The sequence below is a fragment of the Rana temporaria genome, chromosome 2 (assembly GCF_905171775.1).
Source record: "Rana temporaria chromosome 2, aRanTem1.1, whole genome shotgun sequence".
In the NCBI taxonomy this organism is placed as follows: Eukaryota; Metazoa; Chordata; class Amphibia; order Anura; family Ranidae; genus Rana; species Rana temporaria.
In genome coordinates, this window is record NC_053490.1 from 314,418,682 (window position 1) to 314,444,482 (window position 25,801).

Sequence of the window (25,801 nt, forward strand, 5' to 3'; positions counted from 1 at the left end):
TACCTTAGCGGTACGCGGTGGTTTGCGGAATCCAAAAGGGACTGACACCGCTGGTGTCTCCGCCACATCCTCTAAATGAAGAGTCTCACGCACCGCAGTAATAAGAGCTCCAACAAATTCCTTGTCAGCAGACTCCGCAGCAGAGTCATCCTCGCTGTCCATGTGGGTTAAGCCCGCATCCTCTGACATGACAGAACCAGAAGCATCAGATTCTGCGTCAGAGATATCCCCAGAAACAGCCTCCGGGGGGGGGCGCTTTTTTACCCCCCAACCGAGCACTGGCTGCTCCAAACCTGGTGAGAAAAAGACTCCAGGACAGCCGACACCGACTCAACAGATGTGGCAGGGGAAGGGGCGCTTAAGGGTTAATTCCGGCATTGTGAGGAATGAGGGGCCTGATTCAGGCTCCATATTGCAGCTGCCGTGTCACCCCCACTGCCAATGGCAGGAAAAAAGTCCCCCACAGGTCACCTCCCGGCCGCTAGAGCACAGTATGGGGCCCCCTGAGACTCACCACCCTCTGTACAGCGCGGTCTGTGAAGGCAAGTGTGTGCTGAGGAGAAGCTGCAGCGCTGCGTCTGTCCCCTCAGATGATTCGCGGTCTTTTTTCCCCGCCGAAACGGCCACTAGAGGCCGAACTAGTGCTGAAAACGGCGCCGGCCACAAGAAAATGGCCGCCGAATAATACAAGCGCGGCTCCGGCAAAATGGCCGCCGTTGCGCAGTTTTAAAAAGACAGTGTACCCAAAAATGACAGTACACCAAAACAGCACACAGCACACACAAAAATGCCCAGAATGTCCACCACAGTCCCCTGCAGTGACACAGAACAGCCCCAGCCATACCACGAGTGAAAAAAAAAAAAATGAGCCCCAGAGAAAAAAACCCCCTGCACAGCCGTCACCCAAAGGGGGAAGGAGGGAGAGGAATAAGGGAGAGAGGAAAGCAGGGAAAAACCCTCAGTCGACCTCCCAAGGGAAAACATTCCAGCCAGACCACTTACCTGAGTAAGGGGCCACTACTTACCTGTCCTGCGACTACCCGGCTGGAGGTATCCCAGACAGAACCAACGTCCGCGAACGGCATGGTTGTCAGCCAGACACACTGTGACAAGGCCATAGAGACCGGTCATATGTGTGCCCTAGAACCGAAGTTCCCCGGCCGCCCCTGGAGCAATGGGGCCTGTCGTGGACGTCCCAAAGCGGAGCTGAGGGCCGGCACACGCTCGAAGGCCGAACCTGGGGGGACTACAAGGGTCGAGGACCCAGCCTGTCACCCAGTCGGCTGTTGATAGAAGAATCGCAGGATTCAAAATAAAATAAAAAAGCGAGGAAAAAACTCGCAAAAAGCAAAAAAATTTTGCAAGAAAAAACTCCAGAGTCCAGGACTCCAGAGAGAGCCTGACTCTCCTGACGGTTAGGCAGAAACAAACTGAGGCTGCTGAAGCAGAGTGGGGGTTATGCCTGGGGGAGCCACGCCCCCTGGGAGGAGCGGCATGAAGGAAAGTTTTTAACACCTTAAGTGCTGTAGAATTCTGCCTAAATCTCCTGGTAGGAAGAAGCATAACCCTAAGGTCAAAGGATGCTGTGTCCGTCTATGAACGAAAGAGAAAACACATTAGTAAAGTGTATCAAAAATCGAAATTCAACATATTTAAGTTTAACACCCATAGATGTGGAAGCTCTATACTCCAGCATCCCTCACGAGCAGGGCATCCTGACAGCACGAACCTTTCTTCGTGAGCAGGACCAAGGATTTTGAGCTTTGGAAGCTCAAAATCATTCTACTCCCAGTACTACTACCAAACACAAGTTTTAAGGCAGGAATTAAGAGCCCACTTATTAGATTCCTTTGAGAGGGCCCACACCCATTTCAAGGCCACGCATTATTCCACAGGCAATAAAGCCGGTAAAGCTATGGCTAACAGAATCAAGGGTCACCTCTCTAAAACGAAAATTACCCATTTGTTCCACCCTTCCTCGAACAAGAAACTAATTGACCCCACAGAAATTGCTGATGCCTTCAGCTACTATTACAATACCTTGTATAACTTAAATGCCGACCAGTCAGTCCCCAAGACATAACATCATTTCTCCAAGAAATTAATCTCCCTAAACTGTCTAAGGATCAAGTTTACTCATTTGGAAATTCAACACACGATCTCAGGGCTGCCCTCAAATAAATCCCCGGGTCCTGATGGCCTTACTAGCGAGTATTACAAGAAATTTGGTTCCATCCTAGCGCCATTTCTTGCCAATGTCTGCAACGATGTTGCTTCCTCCTCCTCTCTCCCTCCTGAAATGCTGTCTTCTCTGATTGTCACTCTGCCGAAGCCGGGCAAGGAACCCACCTGTGCCCAAAACTTCCGACCCATTTCTCTCCTAAATTTAGACGCTAAAATCCACGCCAAACTCATAGCCAACCGTTTGATAGATTTAATGCCCCTACTCATAAACAAAGACCAATCTGGTTTTACTAAAGGTAGACAAACCTTTGACGCGACCCGTAGAATTATCAACACCATTCATGCTGCAGAGTCGACTCGAACGCCTTCTCTGTTCCTCTCACTGGATGCGGAGAAGGCGTTCGATCGGGTCCATTGGGGATATATGCATGCAACCCTCACTAAATTTGGATTTCAGGGACCTACACTTTCCGCTATCATGGCGCTATACTCTTCCCCCTCGGCCCAGGTGTATACCTCGGAAATACTCTCGAAACCCTTTTCAATCACCAATGGCACGCGTCAAGGCTGCCCCTTGTCGCCTCTAAATCTCATTACGGAACCTCTAGCGGAGCACATTAGAAACCACAGCTCAATAACAGGATTCAAAATTGGCACCTTAGAGCATAAAATAAACTTATTTGCAGATGACGTGATAATAATGCTGACAGATCCCCTTTCCTCCCTGGCTTCGGTACAATTGTTGTTGCAGAGATTTGGTAACGTGTCTTACTACAAGGTAAATGAACATAAATCATATATCTTAGACATAGGTTTAGACGCAATCACCAGCATATTACTTAGGAACAAATATCCATACCCTTGGGCAGACACGGGAATACCATACTTAGGTATTACACTAACTAAATCCATAAAGGCTCTATTTCCCCATAACTATGCTGAAGTGAAACAGATGCTTATCCGAGAAACTACAAACATTTCCAAATACAAATTTTCCTGGGCGGGACGTCTCGCGGCTTTTAAAATGATGGTTTTACCCAGACTACTTTATATGTTCCGTACGCTCCCAATACCGCTACCGCAATCCTACCTTAAAGCCCTGCAATCTATCCTAGGACACTACATATGGCAAGGCAAGAAACCCAGATGCAATCAGGCTTAACTTATCAAACATAGATCTGTAGGAGGCATGGGCCTTGTTGACATTAGGGACTACTATATTGCCACAATACTTTCACAAATACGAGAATGGATGATAATACATCCCAACACACTTTGGGGTGATATAGAATCCAACATGATTCCGGGCTCCAATCTATCCCAATGGCTCTTCAGCACGACCGCCAAAAACCCACAACTCTACCTATACTCCCCTACCATTCAGGCTTCTGTGAAGGTTTGGAAAACACTACATTTTTCCAAATGGGCGACTATCCCAACCAAACCTATCTCCATACCTGTAGAGACGCTTAAACTGTTGACTCCTGATCTACATATCCCTACCTGGCTGACTGGGAGAGTTACCCACACTCACGAACTACGCCCCCTAGTGACCAACACATCCTTTCTCCATATTCAACGGACCCTCCATGCTCCCGCTTCGGACTACTTTACATACTATAGACTGCAACATTGCCTTAAGGCTTATCCCTCTCTAGAAGGTTCCTTACCCACGAACCTGTGGCACTACCTCTTTTCTGACACGAAAAAGGTCAAGGGCACCTCCTTAATTTACTCGACCTTCCAAGAAAAAAACTCCTTCCAAAAGTCCAAACCACTCACCGACTGGGAGTCTAACTTACTTACCCGATTCTCTGACCATCAATGGCAAACAGCGATTCGGTCTATTTACAAATACACTTCTTGTACCTCCCTATGGGAACTTTCACAAAAATGATTAATGAGATGGTACCTGACACCGTCTAGAATAGCTAGATTTCACCCCAACACTTCCCACGAATGTTGGAGAGATTGCAACAACCCTGGCACTCTTCTCCACATATTCTGGACCTGCCAATGCATACGGACACTGTGGACATCAGTGGAGGCGGTGCTGCGGGAAATACTTGGTCTTCCCAGTTCGCTTACCCCCCCAACTGGCTGTCCTTAATCTGACCATTGATGACATACCATCTCCCCTAAGACTGGTGACTTCACACGCTCTATTGGCAACAAGACTCTTAATTGCTAGAAACTGTAAATCTAAGACTGTCCCAACAATATCTGACGTAGCGAGACTGGTGCAAACCCATTATACTTACGAACTCACCCTGGCACGTAGGAAGCGCTCTTGCTCTGCCATATTGACTCTCTGGAACTCATGGCAAATTGGTATAGTAGCAAGTGGAACCGCTGATACACCCTGTTAATGTACTGATTTATTCTTGATGCTCTCATACCCCTCCCCCCCCCCCCATTGCTCATGACCCTTTTCCCCTACCCCCCCTTTTATTAGTATAAATGTAACGCCTTACCTATCGTTTGAAATTTCTGTATATGGACAAATCCATCTTGTGCAGTACATGACCTGTCATTGCACGCTTTAAGAATCTCTACTGTATTTGCACTGTTTATTCCTTTATACTCTGGTACTGTTGTATTGCTGTATTTGATGAATACCAATAAAAACTATTTGAAAGAAAAGTTAACGACACCCTGCAACAGCTCAAGGACTGAATGTCACTGCGACACACCTGCATCTAAGATCGATCGATCACTCAGGGGAGGACCGCTGACTGTGTACAGAATTTGGTGAGGGGGCTTTGCCCAGGAACCTTTAATTCTTTTCATAGAATACCATATCCAAATATTGTCCACAGAGCTCCTACATTGCCGGTGAAGATAAATAAAAACGCAAAGCTTTGCCTCCAGGACATTACCGCGGTTGCTCTTAAAGGGGACACACCGCAGGTATTGATATAATTTCACTAGGTGTGTACTAGAGGCACATATTGTTACCTATTGCTTTCATTGTTTGCCTAGTGTTCCTGACTGTTTTCTTTAAACAGTTTTAACCAAGTCCTAGGTACTTACACAGGTTCTGGCTGACTAATGTTAACCTGAATTTTACTTTTCTTCAAGTAAACAACAAAAAGAACTGTGTTGTGTATTCCTGCTGAGTTATTCCATTAATCACATTGCTAGGTGTGCCACAGGGGCTGGGACAGTTCATTGGGGTTGAAAGGCAGAGTAACAGACTGAACAAACAAAAGCAGCTCCCTCTGGGATTTGCTACACTTATGTACACTAAGCTTGTGACCTACTGAAATTGTGCCTCCACAGCTCATCTTACTTCCCAGCCTCTATGTAGCTCCCACTCACCTCCTGTCTTCTCTATATATCTCCCGGCACTCCGATTTTCTGTTAGCTTGGAGGCATTGCTTGTTGTCATCCAGATGTCCGGACGTCAACAAGCAATGCCTCTGGTAACTGAAGCTATATCGAGACAGAAGTGAGATAAGCAGCAGAAGTAGGATTTCAATAGGTCTCAAGCTGAGTCTACATAAGGCAATGTAAGCACTGTGAAGATTCTGCACATGTGAATGGAGGTTAGGGCCATACTGTAAGTTTGTCTCATCACATGTTCTAGGGCATATACACAAAAAATAAAAAGAGCAGATGTTAATTTCTCGGTTAAGACATGGTTCTGGAATAAAAGCTTGTGTTCGAAGTTCATTACCTTTGTCCAGTTAGCTGCAGTTTGACATACGGAAATTACAGCAAGAGCCATTTGTAAGGCTGGGCCTGCTAAAGTAAAGAGAGCCTTTAAAAGTGTCTCAAACTTTCTATCTGTAGAAACTTGGAAAGAAGGAACATCTTCAATAGGATCAACTACAGGAACAGGCTACTGTGTGATTATTAACTCTTTATCCACTGCATAGAGTTCGGCAGGAGAAAATCCTTTCCAGAGTGATTCAATCATACTGTATATTGCACATTCTATCTGTTTATGAACAGGGAATGTTTTTGAGGGTTTTGCAGGTCTCATTGTACCCAAAATGGCACGGAGAGATGGAGGAGAATCGAGCTACATAATAGCAAGGCCTTTGCTGAAGGCAACAGTAAGCTTTTCCACACTAGCAAGCATGTTACATGAAGCTCCCTATTCCAAAATGCAGCAATCTGGGGAATAAATATCTTCTGCAGCTTCCTCCACTACTGATTCAATGTCCTCTTTATTCCCTGTCTGTCATTGCGTGCCATAATGGGATCAGACTCAAGTAAAGAAATGAAAGTAGGAGAAGAGGTGTGGTGTTTTTGAGCCCTTGGCAAAGATAGCTGTATTAAAGCTGGTATTTTCCAAGGAGCTGTGACAAAGATGCAGAAAGTTCTGCTTTTGTCATGTAGGTCACTGGTTGAATTCCTGACATACAGCTAGAAATGGATGCAGAGACCAAGAGTCGGCTCTTGTTCTGGTGCAAGGGACTCATTGGGGTTGATTTACGAAAACTGGAGAGAGCAAAATCTGGTGTAGCTGTGCATGATAGCCAAGCAGCTTTTAACTTCAACTTGTTCAATTAAACTTTGGCAAAAAAGTCTGGAAGCTGTAGAGCTGCACCGGATTTTGCACTCTCCAGTTTTAGTAAATCAACTCCATTGTCAACATTGAGAATGAGTGTTGTGTGGGCCTTCTGCAGAGCACATGTTTGCATGCCCTTTTGCAATGGCTCCCTTTTGTCAGGTCTCCACTATAGCTATATTTAAGTGTATTCCCCTGTGGGATACTCAGAGCAGGGAGTGGAATATTCTCTGTAAAAAGGAGAAATGGTCCATCACCTTCAGTCCAGGAGAAATAGTCCATCAACTTCACAATTGTACAGGCTCCTCTACACCACTGAAAATGCTTAGTCTGATTTTACTGCACACTGAGCTTCATACAGCATGCACATGTAGTGCCTGGTTACTTCAAAGTACCGGTGCTATCTAAATCTAGAGGGAGATCAGAGTCTTAATTGAACTCTGATCCAGTTAATATGTTCAAACTTGGGTCTCTGTCTCAGCTTGGCTGTGCTGTGGGCTCATTCTGTCGTTGCTGGGGTGTTCTTCCCACCCCAGGGCAGTAGGTGGCAGCGAGTCAAGATTTGGGTACTTTTCCCCAGCAGCCGGTCCGGGGCGTGCGTGCCACCCGGTTTTGAGCTGTGGCAGGGAGCCCAGTGGTCGGCTGGATTCCCAAACTCGAAGATCCCAAGCGAGATAGCTGTTCGGTGGGGAGTCCATCTGAGGAGAGTCAATGAGAGGCTGGCGATCCAATAGGGTCTCGACAAACCACCGGGGATCGAGGTTTCCGGACACTGAGAGGCTGGTCACCTGTCAGTCGGTACCTGAAAGCAACTTGAAGGAGATCCAGGCGTAATTCTATCAAGGAGGGTCATCTCCGAAATCACAATCAGGAAGGCCTGTGGCAGAGGTCTTTCCCTGAGTTCATTCCAGGAGGGCCTGTGGCAGAGACTTATCCTTAAAGGTTCGAGCGATACCCTGGCTGCCAGGCCGGTGAGAGAGGCCTGTCCAGGTACGCTATTCCCACTCAAGCAGGAGTGGCACAAAAAGTGTTACACGTGGGAGCAGGATTGTTTTCCCTAATGCTATGCCTGAATCTGCTATGTTTCTTCTCCTTCCAACTCTACCTTCTTCACCACAAGTTTTATTGTTTTTACCCAGCTGGGTAATAAAGAGCACAGCAAAAGACACCTGCCGTGGACATTCCTTTACTATTGCTATATGCACCATACACCCCTAAGAATTTGGGGAGCCACAAGGTAAATGTGACACCCAAAACAAACCAGCAGCTCCTCCGGGGGTAGTGCTACACATAAGAAACTGCAACAAGTCAGATCGAGCCATTATCATTTCCCAGCTAAAGGAAATCCAGCTATTTTATAGCCATTTCTTTCCCAGGCTGTCTCTGGCCCATCCCCTTTAGTGCTCATGGAGGGTCAGCATCTCATGTGGCATTCTGCAAGAAAATGCAGTGTGCCTAGGTAGGAACATCCACACCTCAAACCTGACATCACCCATCAAGACATTTTGATATTTGCATAACGCCTTCCAAGTGCCAGCCTACTACTTGAATCAAGGCCTTGGGCTATTAAGAGGATTACTGAGGCAAGATTATTATTATTATTATACAGGATTTATATAGCACCAACAGTTTGCGCAGCGCTTTACATCAGGGAAGACAGTACAGTCACAATACAAATCAATACAGGAGGGATCAGAGGGCCCTGCTCGTTAGAGGGTCAAGTGGAACAAAGGGTAGTAGCTGTGGGAGATGATCAGATGGACTCAAATGAAAATACAGTTGTTAGGTGTGGGAAGGGTAGGCTTCTCTAAAGAGGAGGGTTTTCAGGGATCCTCTAAATGGGGAGGGGTTGGCAGTGTGCTATACATAACTTCCGGAAAACATTAAAGAATATTATTAGCTTTTAGAGTCTAAAAGCTAATAATATTCTTTAATGTTTTCAGGAAGTTATGTATAGCACACTGCCAGCCCCTCCCCATCAGCCATAATCTGCCATAGAGGTCCATAGGCACATAGAGGCATAGAGGCACAGAGATGATGTATTTAAGAGTGCTTTCACACTGAAAAAACTGCTATTTCTAGCGGCACTTTACCATCGTTTTTGTGTCGTTTTTCGCCCGGGTTGAGACAAGTCATCTAACACGGACAGGTGTGCTTCCAGTGATTCTTACTTAGTTATGCTGTGGTACATGGGTATCATAATAGTTTGCTGCATTGTTTAATTTCTGTACTAGTAATCTACATTCTACAAGACAGCTAAATGTACAGTTGTAGGTTTTCATTTTGAAGGAAAGATGGTTCTCCCATAATACTGTTACTTCGAATTGCAGACTGACAGCAGAGTAGGGCAATATAAGCAAGAATATGACAAAGTTAATACCTCGTTTTCACATTCATTTTGTAGGTTCCCAATGTGTTTGTCTTTTTCTTTCAGTTGCTCCTTTAAAGTCCCATTTTCTTTTCTAAATATAAAAAAAAATATTACCAAATCACACATGGAGAACTCAGCATACAGGATACTTCATTTCAGTAAGATGATTAGCACCAAATATCATCCTTTCAGGCTGTGGACAATAATTTTTTTGCACAAAAATACAACATTCCTAAAGTGGACCTCTGGCCTAATCTAGATAATTATGCAATATTGTGAATGAACAAAGTGGTCAGTTATGAAGTAATCATATAAATAAAATCCACACCTGCTTGCAGGTGACTGGCGAGCAGGAGCATTGGAAGCAGACTCCAGAGCCTGTGAAAGTGGGAGAAAAAGGAAAGGATGCCAAGGGCCATGTGACAGGGAGAAGGAGGAGCGAACGCTGGCTGTTGTGTGCTCAGAGGTCCTGTGATCAGTGAGCAAGAGCAGGAGGAGAGGAGAGGACGCTGGAGGCAGTGTGATCAGTGGGTAGGAGATCCCAAACAGCTAGGAAACAACTAGTGTTCAGAATAAAATAAAGGCAGGAATGAAGATTAATAATGTGAACAGATAATTAACACTAAATTGTGTAAAAATACAATTCCTATTTCCTGGATTATCCCCACTACACTAATGAATAACATGTCCAGCAGGAATGGTTTTGTGACATGGTGACATGTATATGCTCCTCGAGCAACCGTTCAAGGGTGAACAGAGATGCGCAAAAAGCTGATTATTTCCCTGGAGAGCCAGATATCTAATGAAGTAACTGGCAACACTGCAAAGTGACTATACCCTTCAGGTACTACCAGGGGCCAATACAGAGGAGGGTGGAGATATGGAGGTGCTCCCCCCACTACAAATAATTTAGCACACATCACAATTTAAACACCTGGCTGGTGGGAGTCTCTAGCCCTCCAACAATGCCTAGCAGTGGAAGCCACTGAGGCTCATGTGATCAGCCGTGTCCAATCACGGCTGAGCACGATGTAAACAGGAAGAGCCGTTGATCGGCTTTTCCTCACTCGCATCTGACAGATGCGAGTAGAGGAGAGCCAATTGGCCGCTCTCCTGACAACGGGGGTCTGTGCTGATTGTTTATTGTAGCCCCCCTCGGATGCCCGCCCAGGACCACCAGGCTGCCATCAGGACCACCACGGATGACCATCACACTGGACCACCAGGTATGCCACCCTAGACCACCAGGGAAATGCCAATCAGTGCCCAGGCAGCTGCCAATCAGTGCCCATCCGCAATGCCTGCCAGTGCCATCAGTGATGCCTATCAGTGCCATCTACCAGTGCCGCATACCAGTGCCCATCAGTGCCATCCATCAGTGCCGCTAATAAGTACCCATCAGTGCAGCCTTTCAGTGCCGATTATCAGTGCCCACCAGTGCCACACGGTGCCATTCAGTGCCGTCTATCAATGCCCATCAGTGCCACCCGTCAGTGTTGCCTCCCAGTGCCACCTATCAGTGCCCATCGTCAATGCCCAGTGTCCATCAGTGCCACCTCATTGGTGCAACATCATCAGTGCCGCCTTATCAGTGCGGCCTTATCAGTGCGCATCAGTGAAGGAGAAAACGTACTTATTTACAAAATTTTATAACAGAAACAAAAGAAAAACATATTTTTTTACAACATTTTCTGTCTTTTATTATTTGTTTTGCAAAAAATAAAAACCGCAGAGGTAATCAAATACCACCAAAAGAAAGCTCTATTTGTGGGAACAATAATGATAAAAATGTGTTTGAGTACAGTGTAGCATGACCGCGCAATTGTCATTTAAACAGCGACAGTACTGAAAGCTGAAAATTGGCTTGGGCAGGAAGTGCCTGGTATTGAAGTGCTTAAAGCGGAGGTCCACACAAAAAGTGAACCTCCGCTTTTCGGAACCCTCCCCCCTCCGGTGTCACATTTGGCACCTTTCAGGGGGGAGGAGGGTGCAGATACCTGTGTAATACAGGTATTTGCACGCACTTCCGGGAATAGACTCCCGCGGGAGTCACGCCCCTTCGCATCACCCCCTGATGTCTTCTGGGAAACACACTGGTCCCAGGAGACAGTGAGGACCAGTTAAGGAGTGGCACGCGCGCATGCACAGTAGGTAACCGAGCCATGAAGCTGCAACGCTTCACTTCCTGATCCCCTCACCGAGGATAGTGGCGGGGGCAGCCGAGCGAGGCTCGGCTTCGGCTGCTGAAATCGCGGGCACCCAGGACAGGCAAGTGTCCATTTATTAAAAAAGTCAGCAGCTGCAGTATTTTTTAGCGGCTGGCTTTTAATATTATTTTTTTTTTTCGTAGGACCTCTGCTTTAAGAGGACACATGGCTAATCTCAGAGCGGTAAAGATGTGGAATTCCCTGGGACCTGAAAATTATTTCAAGGATTCCTTTGGGGTAAAATGGTTGAGAAAATCAGGTCTATGATTACAAGTCCTGTACAAATAACCACATATACTGCAGCAGGTGGGCTCTTTTGCACGAAACTACATTTTGTGCGCACCGATTAGTCAGAGGGGGAGCCAATCAGCGGGTCTGCGGACATGATGTCCGCCACCCACCCTCGATTGCTCCACACAGAGGCAGAACAAGGCAGATCCCCGTTCTAATAGGGAAGAACACAGTGATCTTGTGTTCCTGCTAAGCAGAAACGCAGATTTTTGTGTTCATCCAGTGAGTCTATCCCCTACACAGTTAGCAAGCATCCCTTAGGGACACACTTAACCCTTTGATCACCGCTGGTATTAACCCCTTCCCTGCCAGTGTCATTAGTACAGTAACAGTGCATATTTTTAGCACTGTTCACTGTAATTATTTTCACTGGTTTCCAGAAAAGTGTCAGTTAGGTGTCCGATGCAATGTTGCAGTCCTGCTAAAAATTGCTGATCGCCGCCAATACTAGTAAAAAAAAAAAAAAAATACCATAAAAATAGTTTGTAGATGCGCAAATCAATCAATATGCGCTTATTGTGATTTTTATTACTAAAAATACTGTATGTAGCAGAATACATATTGGCCTAAATTGATGAAGAAATTCGATTTTATTTATCGTATACCACGGGACACAGAACCTTAAATCATTACATAATGGGTTGTATGGTCACCAGAGGTGATTTGACACTGGCACAACCAATCAAAGACAGTTCCCCTCCATATCATCCCTCCAATCAGGGAAGTACCTTAGTTTTTTCACCAGTGTCTAAGGTGTTGGATGCAAGGAAAATGTGCTGAAGAAAGCTCTGCCTAAGAAGCCTTATGAGGGTAGCGAGCTACACTGTGGGTCCATCCAAGACGTTTAATTATATTATGCCAAAACTGGATGGTATCCGAACCTCATGGACGAGGTGTCGTCTGTAATGTCTCTCTTAGGAGGACTGGGCTCTGGGGTCCAGCACTTTCGCTCTATACGCTAAAATTCCTGGTAAGAGTCTTTTACAAGGCCCAGGGAACAGGTCTTCTTTAAGTAGTAACCCATACCCCTGAAGTTTGGCACGCAGACCCCGCCGGGATGGGGGAAGATTGGTATCTGCCTGGCAGAGAACCTGCGGCAGGAACAAGGTGAGCTAGGAAAAATTCCTAAGTTTTAAACTTAAAGTGGAGCTCTGGCCACAATTACGCTTTTTAAATATAAATACCCCTGTAATACAAAAGCTTAATGTATTCTAGTAAAGTTAGTCTGTAAACTAAGGTCCGTTTTGTTAGGTTGTTACAGCATTTAGAAAGTTTATAAACTAGAAATCGACTGTGGCCATCTTAAGTGTGGGCATCATGAAGCCAGACTGTATGTCTTCCTGGATTTCAGGCTTGCAGATCTCGCACATGCTCAGTGCTGCACAAGCAGTATAATAGGCATCAGTTTCATTTTTTAATTTCTCTCCATTGTGAGAGGAAGTTGCCGCCCCCTATCTATGTAAACATCTCCTCCCCTCCTCCCCCTAGTATGTAAAAGGAATATTATTCTAGAGATACAGATATCTGCTGCTAAATGTAAGAGCTTTAAAAATATCCTATAGAAATATTATTTGTATATATTCTTACTCTAAAGTTTGAGTGAGAGAGATAGATACAAACATTACATTTAATATGACCTATTAATCTTTATATAAATAACATAAACAAAAAACCCACACACACAACAAAAACATAGCAAAAAATATAAAAAATTTTATTCATATATTTATAAAATTTTACAATATTTAAGAAAAAAACTTTTAATAATTACATTACAATGTGGAGAGAGAGATGAAGAGCGAGCGCAAGAGAGATGAAGAGCGAGCGAGATAGAGATGAAGAGCGAGCGCGAGAGAGAGATATGAAGAGCAAGCGCGAGCGAGAGAGAGATATGAAGGGCGATCAAGAGATATGAAGAGCAAGCGCGAGCGAGATATGAAGAGTGAGCGAGAAAGATATGAAGAGCGAGCGAGAAAGAGATATGAAGAGCGAGCGAGAAAGAGATATGAAGAGCAAGCGAGAGAGAGATATGAAGAGCGAGAGAGAGAGAGAGATATGAAGAGCGAGAGAGAGAGAGAGAGATATGAAGAGCGAGAGAGATATGAAGAGCGAGAGAGAGAGAGAGATATGAAGAGCGAGAGAGAGAGAGAGATATGAAGAGCGAGAGAGAGAGAGATATGAAGAGCGAGAGAGATATTAAGAGCGAGCGTGAGAGAGAGATATGAAGAGCGAGAGAAATATTAAGAGCGAGAGAGATATTAAGAGCGAGAGAGATGAAGAGAGAGCAAGAGAGATGAAGAGCAAGCGAGATGAAGAGCGAGCGAGAGAGAGATGAAGAGCAAGCGAGAGAGAGAGAGATGAAGAGTGAGAGAGAAGGGGTAATGCGATGTGATGGTACGATGTGATGAGATTTGGTGGGGGCCGATGCAATGTGCTGGGGTGATATGATTTGGTGGCGGGGTGATGCAATGTGATGGTACGATGTTATGCGATTTGGTGGGGGGCAATGCAATGTGCTTGGGCGATGCGATTTGGTGGCGGGGTGGTGCGATGTGATGCGATTTGGCGGGGGGCAATGCAATGTGCTTGGGCGATGCGATTTGGTGGGGCGATGCTATGTGATGGGGAAATATTTACTCAATTTTAAACGATAATCTATATAACATAGAGAAATATATATTTCTTGAATAATATTGCTTGTTTTACATGCAGTATATTTACGGGTTCCTGGAGGGAGGAGGGGGAAGAGAGGTTTGCAGGGATGTTGTCTGAAATTCCGACTGCATTGCCCCTGCCAAATTGCATCGCACCAGCACATTGCATCGCCCCCCACATCGCATAACCCCTGAACGTCGCATTGCCCCCGCCAAATTGCATTGCACCGCACCAGCACATTGCATCGCCCCCCCCCCCACCAAATCGCATCGCCCCAGCACATTGCATTGCCCCCACCAAATCGCATCACATCGTCCCGCAACCAAATCGCATCGCCCCAGCACATCACATTGCCCCCTACCAAATTGCATCGCACCAGCACATTGCATCACCCCCCCACCAAATCACATCGCCCCAGGACATTGCACTGCCCCCCGCCAAATCGCACCGCCCCCCGTAAATTGCATCACATCGCATCCCAGCCCATCGCCAGCACATTGCCACCATCACATGTCCCCCAGAACAGCACATTGCCACATTACATGTCCCCAGCACAGCACATTACATGTCCCCAGCACAGCACATTACATGTCCCCAGCACATTGCCACATTACATGTTTCCAGCACAGCACATTACATGTCCCCAGCACAGCACATCACATTACATTTCTCTGCTGACGATCTTGCTGCTAGGGATGCTAGGTGAACACTGGCAACAATGGCCTGGTTGCCCTCATTTAAAATGGCGCCGGTGTCATTTCCGGTTTTCGCGTTATTTCCGGTTTCTAAAGAATGTTACAGCACAGGGATGGCTATGCCTTTTGGGATTGATTGACAAACATTTCCCAGGAGGCATAGCGGTCCGTGGATGACGCGCTGAAGCCGTGGCCGGACAAAACAAATTAACAGTCAAATAACAGTGAGTTTAAAAAAAAATAAAAAATCGTATGCCAAATCTATTAAAGGGGACAGACCTACAGGGTATGCTGAAAAGTGTCAAAAGAGGGTGGAGCTCCACTTTAAGGACTTTTCCTATTTAGAGTGGGTGTAATTTTTTTAAGCCGCCACTGGAGGGAGTAAAAAGGGGAGTATTTCACTTACCAAGCTTCAAAGCAGTGTCAGTCCAAACGACAAGCACATTCCTTTCACTGCAGGTCAGACAGGAAAGAACAAACCTCACATGTCTGGAGCTTCCCTGCAAGGGACACAGCAGTGTTTAAGGGCACGTAAGATCTCCATGTGGTTGGCTGAGCACTCCCCAAGGATAAGACACCTACTCTGGCATTAAACTATGTGTTATTAGTTGCATACTTATATGTAGATTGCTAAACTAGCACAGTAGTATATGCATTTGGTGTTACCTTGGCTTTGCTTAGCATTATGTCTTCCCAAAGAAGAAGCTCTGAAAGAAGCAAAAAAGCATCGCCGCCAGAGACAGGAGGCTCTAGCCGCGGCTGCTCGGTACCCTCATCTCCTGAAATACCTGAAGTATTTATACAGGATGAGCCATTACCTCTATCAGGAGTTGCAGCCTCTCCTGTTGTGCCTGCTAATGCCACTGAAGACACTTTGACAACAGCCCTAAAGAATTTTGAAGGGGGAATCACTGCGTTAATCGCAAAGGCCTCAGAAAAGGACAAAAAGCGAAGCAGATCTCCTTCTGTTGTTTTAGATCTCCTTGCAGAAAGATCTGAGGAGGATGAGGCCCCATCAGGGTACTCGGAGGGATCAGAGCTATCAGAGGAACCTTTTTCTGCATCTCAGGTGCTAAAGTTACAGGTGCAATATTATACTGAAGCAGTGCGCTCCACATTCAGATTACCCCCTAAGGAGTTAACGGAATCACCTGTCTCCTCTCTGGGCTTGTTAAAATCCCCACAGGCTGCTTGTGCCTTTCCGATTCATCCTTTATTGGAGAGTCTGATTTACTCAAACTGGAAAAACCCAGATAAGCGTTTTGCTCCTCCTAGGAAGTTTGAAGTGCTTTATCCCATGGATAAGTTTACCAAGAAGTGGAGTCTGCCTTCTGTGGATGCAGCGATTTCTTCTGTAAACAAAAGCCTAACTTGTCCGGTGGACAATGCCCAGGAATTTAAAGATCCTTCTGAAAAAAGGTTGGAATCTTTACTAAAATCATCCATCCTCCTGGAAGGCGCAGTAACCCAACCTGCTGTAGTAGTGGTGGGTATGTGTCAGGTCTTAAAAGACCAGGTGAAACAGGGGATGAAAGATTCTATCCAACAGGCATCCCGCCTCACGCTGCAGCTGGTCCTTATGCGCAGAATTCTTTGGCTAAAGTATTGGTCAGCAGAAGCTCCATGCAAGAAGCTTTTGGCCAGCTTCCCCTTCCATGGTGAACACCTTTTTGGGGAAGATTTGGACAAATATATCCAAAAGATATCAAGCGGTAAAACCAGCCCTCAAAAATTCACTCGCCCACTCGCATTTTACTGGAACCATGCCCTGTATCTGTATCCGTCCAGCAGCTGGAAGCCCTACCACCCGCGGCCGCCCCCCTTCCCGCAGGACGGACACAGTCTCAGATACAGGGTATGGTTCCTGTAGTTCCCCGAAGCCTCGTCTCTGTCAAAGTCTTGTGTCAGGTGGAGTCTTCTTCTCTGCCCAGACTGCCCGACACATCACGTGCTGCTGATAAAAACGGAACAGGACCTGCGGACACCGGTAGCAGGACTCGGGAGCCCTGGAAGAAGTACACAAACGGTGAGTAGAGGCTGTGTGTGATAGAGGACTACAATTCCCAGCAATGTGTATGGAGGAGAAGCACTTAGTATTGGGCTGGAGGTGAAAGCATGGTGTATCAGTCTCACTTGCAGTGTAGGTGAGATCACATGTGTCTGGATGGCAGGAGTAGTATCTCAGAACAACCCTATATATATCTGCAATCAGTGGTGGCTGGTATTTTGTTTGGGTGTGTGGAAAACAATCGACCCCTGCCAGCACCCCCCCCCCCCCCATCCTGTCAGGTCATGGACGGCACTGCCCACATATTCTAATTATCACTTCAACCTCTCCCCCTCTTCTGCTTCTACCTCCTACCCTCCCCTCTATTCCCCCTCCCTCTGTCCTCTAACCCTTCTATCCCCCTCCCCCCCATCATTTCCATCACCCCTTGCTTTTTCTTCTTTCCTCCCTCCCCCTCCTCTCTCTCCATCATCCCCCCTCCCATGTCCCCTCTCCTCCCTTCCCCCTCTGTCCTTTCTGCCCCCTCCCTCTGTCCACATTTTACTCTCCCCTCCCTCTCTCTATCCTCTTTCCTCTTCCCCTCCCTCCTTCTCTCTATCCTCTTCCCTGCCCTCTCTCTATCCTCTTCCCCGCCCTCTCTCTATCCTCTTCCCCGCCCTCTCTCTATCCTCTTCCCTGCCCTCTCTCTATCCTCTTCCCCGCCCTCTCTCTATCCTCTCCCCCTCCCTCTCTCCTTCCTCTCCCCCTCCCTCTTTCCTTTCCCCCTCCCTCCCTCTATCCTCTCCCCCGCCCTCTCTCTATCCCTCAATCTTTCCTCGCCCCTTCCCTCTCTCTATCCTCTCCCCCTCCCTCTCTCTTTCCTCTCCCCCTCCCTCTCTCTTTCCTCTCCCCCTCCCTCTCTTTCCTCTCCCCCTCCCTCTCGCTATCCTCTCCCCTCCTTATCTCTTTCCTCTCCCCCTCCCTCCGCCTCTTCATGAAGGGGTGCCCCCGCTCGGCCTAGTGGGGGGACGACTTTGGCAGTTTTCAGCAGCATGGCAAACAGAGATCCAGGACAGATGGGTAGTATCCACAGTGTCCCTAGGATATAAACTGGAATTTCGAGAGATCCCATCATGGCAGGTCTGAAGCTCAAGGCTCTCCAAAGATCAACTAAAAAAGAGTGTCGTCCTTCAAGGGACTGGATCACTTGCTGTCCCAAGGGGTGATCACAGAAGTACCTCTAAAGGAGCAAGATTCAGGTTTTTATTTAAACCTCTTTGTGATTCCAAAACCAAATGGAGATGTCAGACCCATCCTGGATCTAAGATCTCTAAATCAGTTTCTGAACAATCGCCCTTTCCGAATGGAAACTATTCGATCAGTGGTCGCCTCCCTACAAGACGGAGAATTCATGGCATCGATAGATATCAAGGATGCATATTTACATATTTTCCATCCCGCGCACCAAAGTTTCTTAACGTTCGCGGTAGAACATTGCCACTTCCAGTTTGTGGCTCTGCCTTTTAGTGTGGCTACCGCACCAAAAAGGTATTCACAAAAGTGCTAGCCCCTCTGTTGGCAAATTTGAGGGTACATGGCATAGCAGTAATGGCCTATCTAGACGATCTACTTGTGATAGATCAGTCAGTGGCAGGGTTAGATCACGCTGTGCTCACCACAATAAAATACCCAGAACAGTAAGAATGGATTGTAAACCTACAAAAATCCTCTCTACAAGCCAAAAGAAGGGTAGAATATTTGGGCATGATCATAGACACAGCCCAAGGCAGGGAATTCCTGCCAGAACCAAAGATCAAGTTGCTAAAGGACCTGATCCACAAGGTCAAGGCAAAGAAAAAGCCGTCTATTCGCCTTTGCATGAGGCTACTAGGGAAGATGGTAGCCTCCTTCGAGGCTGTCCCTTACACCCAGTTTCATTTGAGACTACTTCAAGGCAGTATCTTAGCCGCCTGAAACAGGAAGATCCAAGCTCTGGATCTACCCATGCGCCTGTCGTTACAAGTGTGCCAAAGCTTCAGTTGGTGGTTATAAACCAAGAACTTGCGGATGGGAAAATCCTTTCTCCCAGTCACCTGGAAGGTGGTATCTACAGATGCCAGCCTAAGGGGCTGGGGAGCGGTGTTAGAAGAAGCTTCAGCACCGGGAACCTGGGCCAAGACCGAAAGGAACCTGTCCATTAATATACTGGAGATGCGGGCAATATACTTAGCCCTCAGAACCTGGACACACAGGTTACAGGGCCACTCGGTGCGGATTCAATCTGACAATGCTACTGCAGTAGCTTAAATCAATCACCAGGAAGGCATCCGCAGTCAGGGCGCCCAGAAAGAGGTGAATCGGATTTTGGCATGGGCAGAAGTACATGTTCCTTGTCTCTCTGCAATCTTCATTCCAGGGGTAGTAAACTGGCAAGCGGACTATCTGAGTCGCCAGCAACTATTACCAGGAGAATGGTCTCTCCACCCCGATATCTTTCAGGACATATGCCAGAGATGGGGGACCCCGGATGTAGATCTGCGAGCCACCAGGTTCAATAAGAAGTTGGACAACTTTGTGTCTAGGATGAGAGATCCCCTAGCCTATGGATCGGATGCTGTAATAATTCAGTGGAATCAGTTTTCACTGATCTATGCGTTTCCGCCAATCGCTCTCTTACATAGGCTACTTTGCAGGATCAAGAAGGAAAGGATTCCTGTAATCTTAGTGGCCCCAAATTGGCCCAGAAGATCCTTGTATGCCAAAATCATAAAGATGGCGGTAGGAAAACCTTGGAAGCGTTCGCTTCGTAACGACCTGCTGTCGCAAGGTCCAGTGTTCCATCCTTCTTTACAAGAGCTAAATTTGACGGCTTGGCTGCCGAGACCCACAATATGAGGAAACGAGGGATCTCGGGTCCAGTGCTTTCTACACTTATTAATGCCAGAAAGCCAGCTTCCAGGCTTATCTACTATAGAGTCTGGAAGACCTATGTTTCATGGTGTGAAACCAAGAAATGGAATCCTCAAAGATATGACATAAGCAGGATTCTCACCTTTTGCCAGCTAGGAGTGTATATGAAATTAGCCCTTATTACCATTACGGGTCAAACATCAGCTTTATCAGTCTTCTTTCAAAGACAGCTGGCATCTCATTCCCTAGTTCAGGCTTTCATTCAGGGGTACTGCGGATGAATCTGCCAGTCAAGTCTCCCTTGTGCCCATGGGATCTGAATTTAGTATTGTCAGTGTTGCAGAAGCAACCTTTTGAACCAATTTGCCATATTCCGTTGATCCTTTTAAGCAGGCAATTGGCATTTTTGCTATCTCTTCGGCTAGAAGAGTGTCTTATCTAGCAGCGCTTTCTTGTAGAAAGCCTTATTTAATTTGTCATAAGGACAAGATTGTTCTACGACCCCATCGAACCTTTTTACCAAAGGTGGTGTCGTCATTTCATTTGAATCAAGATATTATTTTGCCTTCCTTTTTTCCTGATCTGTGGATAGAGGAGGAAAAGTTATAACACTCTCTAGATGTAGTGAGAGCAGTAAAAGCGTATCTACAGGCAACCGCTCAGATACGTAAAACTGATGTTTTGTTAATTTTGCCAGGTGGTCCCAAGAAGGGACAAGCGGCATCAAAATCCACCATTTCGGGGTGGATTCGACAAATTATTCAAGCTTATGGTTTATGAAACAGGATTCCTCCTTCTTCTGTTAAGGCGCACTCGACCAGAGCTATGAGCGCTTCATGGGCAGTGCATCACCAGGCTTCGATGGCTCAGATCTGCAAAGCTGTAACTTGGTCTTCAGTCCATACATTCACCAAATTCTATCAAATAGATGCTGCCTTTGGGCGTGGTGTACTGCAGGCAGCAGTCTAGGGCTTCTCGTCCGTTTATGGCCGGCTCTGATCTGTGTCTCCCCCCTGCATATTAAGCATTGCTCTGGGATGTCCCATTATGTAATGATTTAAGGCTCTGTGTCCCATGGTGTACGATAAAGAAAATAGGATTTTTATAACAGCTTACCTGTAAAATCTTTTTCTTGGAGTACACCACGGGACACAGAGGTCCCCCCCTTCTTTTGGGAACCTTTATTGCTTGCTACAAAACGAAGGTACTTCCCTGATGGGAGGGGTTATATGGATGGGAACTGTCTTTGATTGGTTGTGCCAGTGTCCAATCACCTCTGGTGACCATACAACCCATTATGTAATGATTTAAGGTTCTGTGTCCCCGTGATGTACTCCAAGAAAATGATTTTACAGGTAAGCTGTTATAAAAAATCCTATTTTTTACATTTTCCTATTGGACATGTTTTATAGTAGAAGGTAAAACATTTTTGTTTGTTTGTCTTTTTCAAAATTGTCAGTCAATTTTCGTTTATAGTGAAAAAAAAAAAAAAAAAAAACGCAGAGGTACCACTAAAGGAAAACTTTTTTTTGTGGGAAAAAAGGGCATCAATTTTATTTGGATACAGCATTGCAAGACCATGCAATTGTCAGTTAACCACTTCACGCAAATCGCTGTACCCATATGTCAGTACTTTGGCTCAAAATACCGTTGTTATGGCAGTAGCTAGCCATCTTGAGGAATGGCATGCATTTCTCAAAATATGCCCAAATATGCCCAAATATGAAAACGGTGTTCAAACCACTCATGTGAGGTATTGCTGCAATCTTTAGAGCAAAAGTAATAATTCTAGCACTAGGCCTCTTCTGTAACTCAAAATTGGTAACCTGTAGAAATTATTAAACATCGCCTATGGAGATTTTTAAGGCCATGAGCAGATGCAATTTTGAAGAGTGAAATGTTGGGTATCAATTTACTCGATGTAACATTATCTTTCACAATATAAAAAAAAATTGGGCTAACTTTACTGTTGTCTTATTTTTTTATTCAAAAAAGTGTATTTTTTCCCAAAAAAAGTGCACTTGTAAAACTGCTGCACAAATACGGTGTGACAGTAAGTATTGCAATAACAGCCTCTAGGGTGTTATAAAAAATAAAAAAAAATATCTAATAAATTATATATATATATATATATATATATATATATATATATATATATATATATATTAGGGGTGTTGAAATTAATCGTAGCATCGATGCATCACAATTCGACTACCCACGATGCGATTTCAATGCTACGACTTGCAATAATCGATGTTATGATGACGTCACCTGCGCGCCGCACTTTGAGTCTGAAAGCCGTGGGCGTTAGTGTTAGTCACGCTTCTTTTCCCACCCCGCTAAAGCAACTGAAGGAGCTGTGGGCTTTAGCGCGCCTCTTTTCCCGCCCCCTGCTGATGCAGCTGAAGACGCCGCGCCTCCTTTCCCGCCCCCGCTGACGGCATTCCTAGCCGCCCGTCGCCATGTGGGAGAAACATGGAGCAAGTGTCCTGACTCCCCAGAGCCTTCCTCCTCACCTCACGCTGTGCACACTGCACAGGCTGCTGTGGGAGACCCGAGACGGCCGAGTACTGCAGGCAGGCAGCAGAGATTTGATCATCATCATCATCATCATCATCATCAGGTACTTGGGGGATGCATAGTAGCAGCAACTAATGGGTACACTGGCAGCAATTTATGGACACACTGGCAGCAATTGGTGGCACACTGGCAGCAATTGGTGGCAATTTATGGGCACAGTGGCGGCAATTGATGGCACAGTGGTGGCAATTGATGGCACAGTGGCGGCAATTGATGGCACAGTGGCGGCAATTGATGGCACAGTGGCGGCAATTGATGGGCACACTGACAGCAATTGGTGGCACACTGACAGCAATTGGTGGCACACAGGCAGCAATTGGTGGCACACTGATGGGCAATCATTTGGGCACACTGGCAGCAATTGGTGGCAATTGATGGCACACTGGCAGCAGTTGATGGCATACTGGCAGCAATTGATGGCACACTGGCAGCAATTGATGGCATTGACACACTGATGGCACACTGGTTTATGTATGTCTTATTGTCTTAGTGATTGATTAACATAATTGATTTGAAATTGAAACCCTTTTTTTTTTGTATGATTTTTGCTCATCACTGCCACACACATGCAGCCATGCATTGCACGTGTGTGGCAGTAATGAGCAAAAGCAAAAATCATACAAAAAAAAGGTATCGAAGTTGTGATGTGAATCATTCACTAAGACAATAAGACATACATAAACCATAATTTATGACATGGCATACATTGTTGTTTGGCAGGACTTTATGGGGACAATGTCCGCAGTCTCTGATCCTCTCTAGTATCATGTCCGCACTCTCTGATCCTCTCTAGTATCATTGTCCGCAGTCTCTGATCCTCTCTAGTATCATTGTCCGCAGTCTCTGATCCTCTCTAGTATCATTGTCCGCAGTCTCTGATCCTCTCTAGTATCATTGTCCGCAGTCTCTGATCCTCTCTAGTATCATGTCCGCAGTCTCTGATCCTCTCTAGTATCATTGTCCGCAGTCTCTGATCCTCTCTAGTATCATTGTCCGCAGTCTCTGATCCTCTCTAGTATCATTGTCCGCAGTCTCTGATCCTCTCTAGTATCATTGTCCGCAGTCTCTGATCCTTTCTAGTATCATTGTCCGCAGTGTCTGATCCTCTCTAGTATCATTGTCCGCAGTCTCTGTCCATCTCTTGTAGTATTTTGGGGTCAGTCTGGAGCTCCTCTTTAAGTTGTCTGCTGTGTTTACAGTTTGCTACATGCAGAGAGTTTTTTTTAAGAACAGATGAACACCGCGCGCAGTAATCTTGATGCATCGCGGAATCGAATCGAAGACTTGATAATCGTAATCGCATCGAATCGTGAGACCGGTCAAGATGCGCAGCCCTAATATATATATATATATATATATATTGTACAGGACACCGGGGGTGGGTCCTGGATGGGTGCTATACGGCACCATTGTTTGGACTATGGTCCATTTAAATAGAGGTCGAAGGTTCAGGGGGTCACCCAAAAGTGGGTGAAAAGTTCCAGGCAGGCGCTAATTCAGAGAGGACTGGCTCGCAGTCTTCTCTATCTTAATAAAGTAGTTTGGGGCCTGGAATTTTGGAGGCTCCAAAGTGTTATTTGGGTGGGATGGAGCCTCCACTCCTAAACCCTGGAAGCCAGCGCACAAAAGGTTAAAATCTCACAGACAACCACCCATTAAAGCAGGAAGTGATGCTGGAGGGAGTGAGTGAGTTGGGAGAGTGCACCTGTGAGGACAAGATGGAAGTCTGCTAGCTGTTCAGAGAGGACCTTTGAGTAGTTTGGAAGTGAAGCTGTGTCTGCAGGGAAGGTCTGGAGGACTTCTTACTAAAAACGTATGTGCCTTTCTTTTGGTTGTTTTTCTGAAGAAAGACTTTTTCCTAATTTATGCTGGAAACAAGCAGAACTTTTGTTGTGATGTTTTGGATGCTGAAGAAAAGCTTTATTTTGTTTTGTTTGGTCACCAATAAAGACCCTTTGCTTTACTGACACGGTTTTACACACTTGTCTCGCGGAGCTTAAAGACCCCCAAAGCTTACAATTGGTGTCGAATGCGGGCAAAGTGCATTTGCAGGCGCAAAAAAAACGTTTAAAAACTGACATTTAAAGAGACAGTGTACCTATGGCATGTCTTGGGTGAAGCCAGCCCAGACATTACAAACAGCACGCAACGACATGGAAGAGGTCATTAGGGCTTTGGCACAAGCCACCGTGACCCAGCAGCAAGCCACCGTGGCCCAGCAGCAAGCGTCAGCAGACGCCAACCGTCGCCATGAGGAAGCGATGGCTCAGCAGCAGGAAGACACACGGCTGCTAGCCGCCCAGTTTACAGCCCAGCAGGAGTCCACTCAAGCGCAGGTGGCTGCCTTGCAGGAGGCAGTACAGCGGCTGGCTCAGGGACAAGAGCAATCGGCCGTTGCCGTTAGCAACCCAGTGTCTGTTAGAGCCAGCCATTTCTTGCAGAAACTAACACCCAGCGATGACGTGGAAGCCTTTCCACCTTTAAAAGGATAGCAGAGAGAGAAGCGTGGCCCCGGGACCAATGGGCCGGCATTATATCGCCTTTTCTCACTGGTGACCCGCAAAAGGCCCATTTTGACCTCCCAGCTGAGCACATCAAAGACTATGAACGTCTAAAAGCTGAAATCCTGGCCCGCCTGGGAGTGACCACAGCTGTCCGGGCTCAGAGGGTGCATCGCTGGCGGTACAAATCGGACCAACCACCCAGGTCCCAGATGCATGAACTAATCCAGTTAGTCAAAAAATGGCTGCAACCAGAAAAATTGTCAGGCCCACAAATGGTGGAACAAGTGGTGATGGACTGGTACCTACGGTTCCTGCCAGATGACCTACAGCGCTGGGTAAGCCACGGAAACCCTACCAATGCTGACCAGCTGATCGAGCTGGTTGAACGGTATACCGTGGTGGAGGACCTGCTTGGGCCTGCCAAGCGTCGATAACCCACGCCAAGGACACCCAGACCAGCCACCAACCTGAGGAGAGAAGCCTTGCCAGATGTTGGCGTCAGCAGGTTTACACCATCTGCCGTAGAACCACGGAGGTCGGTTCCTGTACCAAAGATGGGAGACATACAATGTTGGCGATGTCGGTCCTGGGGGCATACCCGGGCACAATGCCCACTGCAGGAGGAGCCTATGGAGTGCGGAACTGGTCGGAGAAGCTCCTTCTATGTGTGAAGTGTGTGTACCACTCATCTTGACCTGGCTGCAGGACGGTTTGAGTGTGAAGTGTGGGTGAACCACCTTCCTGCCAGGGCCCTACTGGACTCCGGTAGCATGGTAACATTAGTACATGCCAGGGTACTTGGGAGGCTTAGACCAGTGACTAAAACTCTTCGGGTGGTATGCATTCATGGGGATACCAAGGAGTACCCTTTGGTTCCGGTGACTGTCTCTGTTGGCCA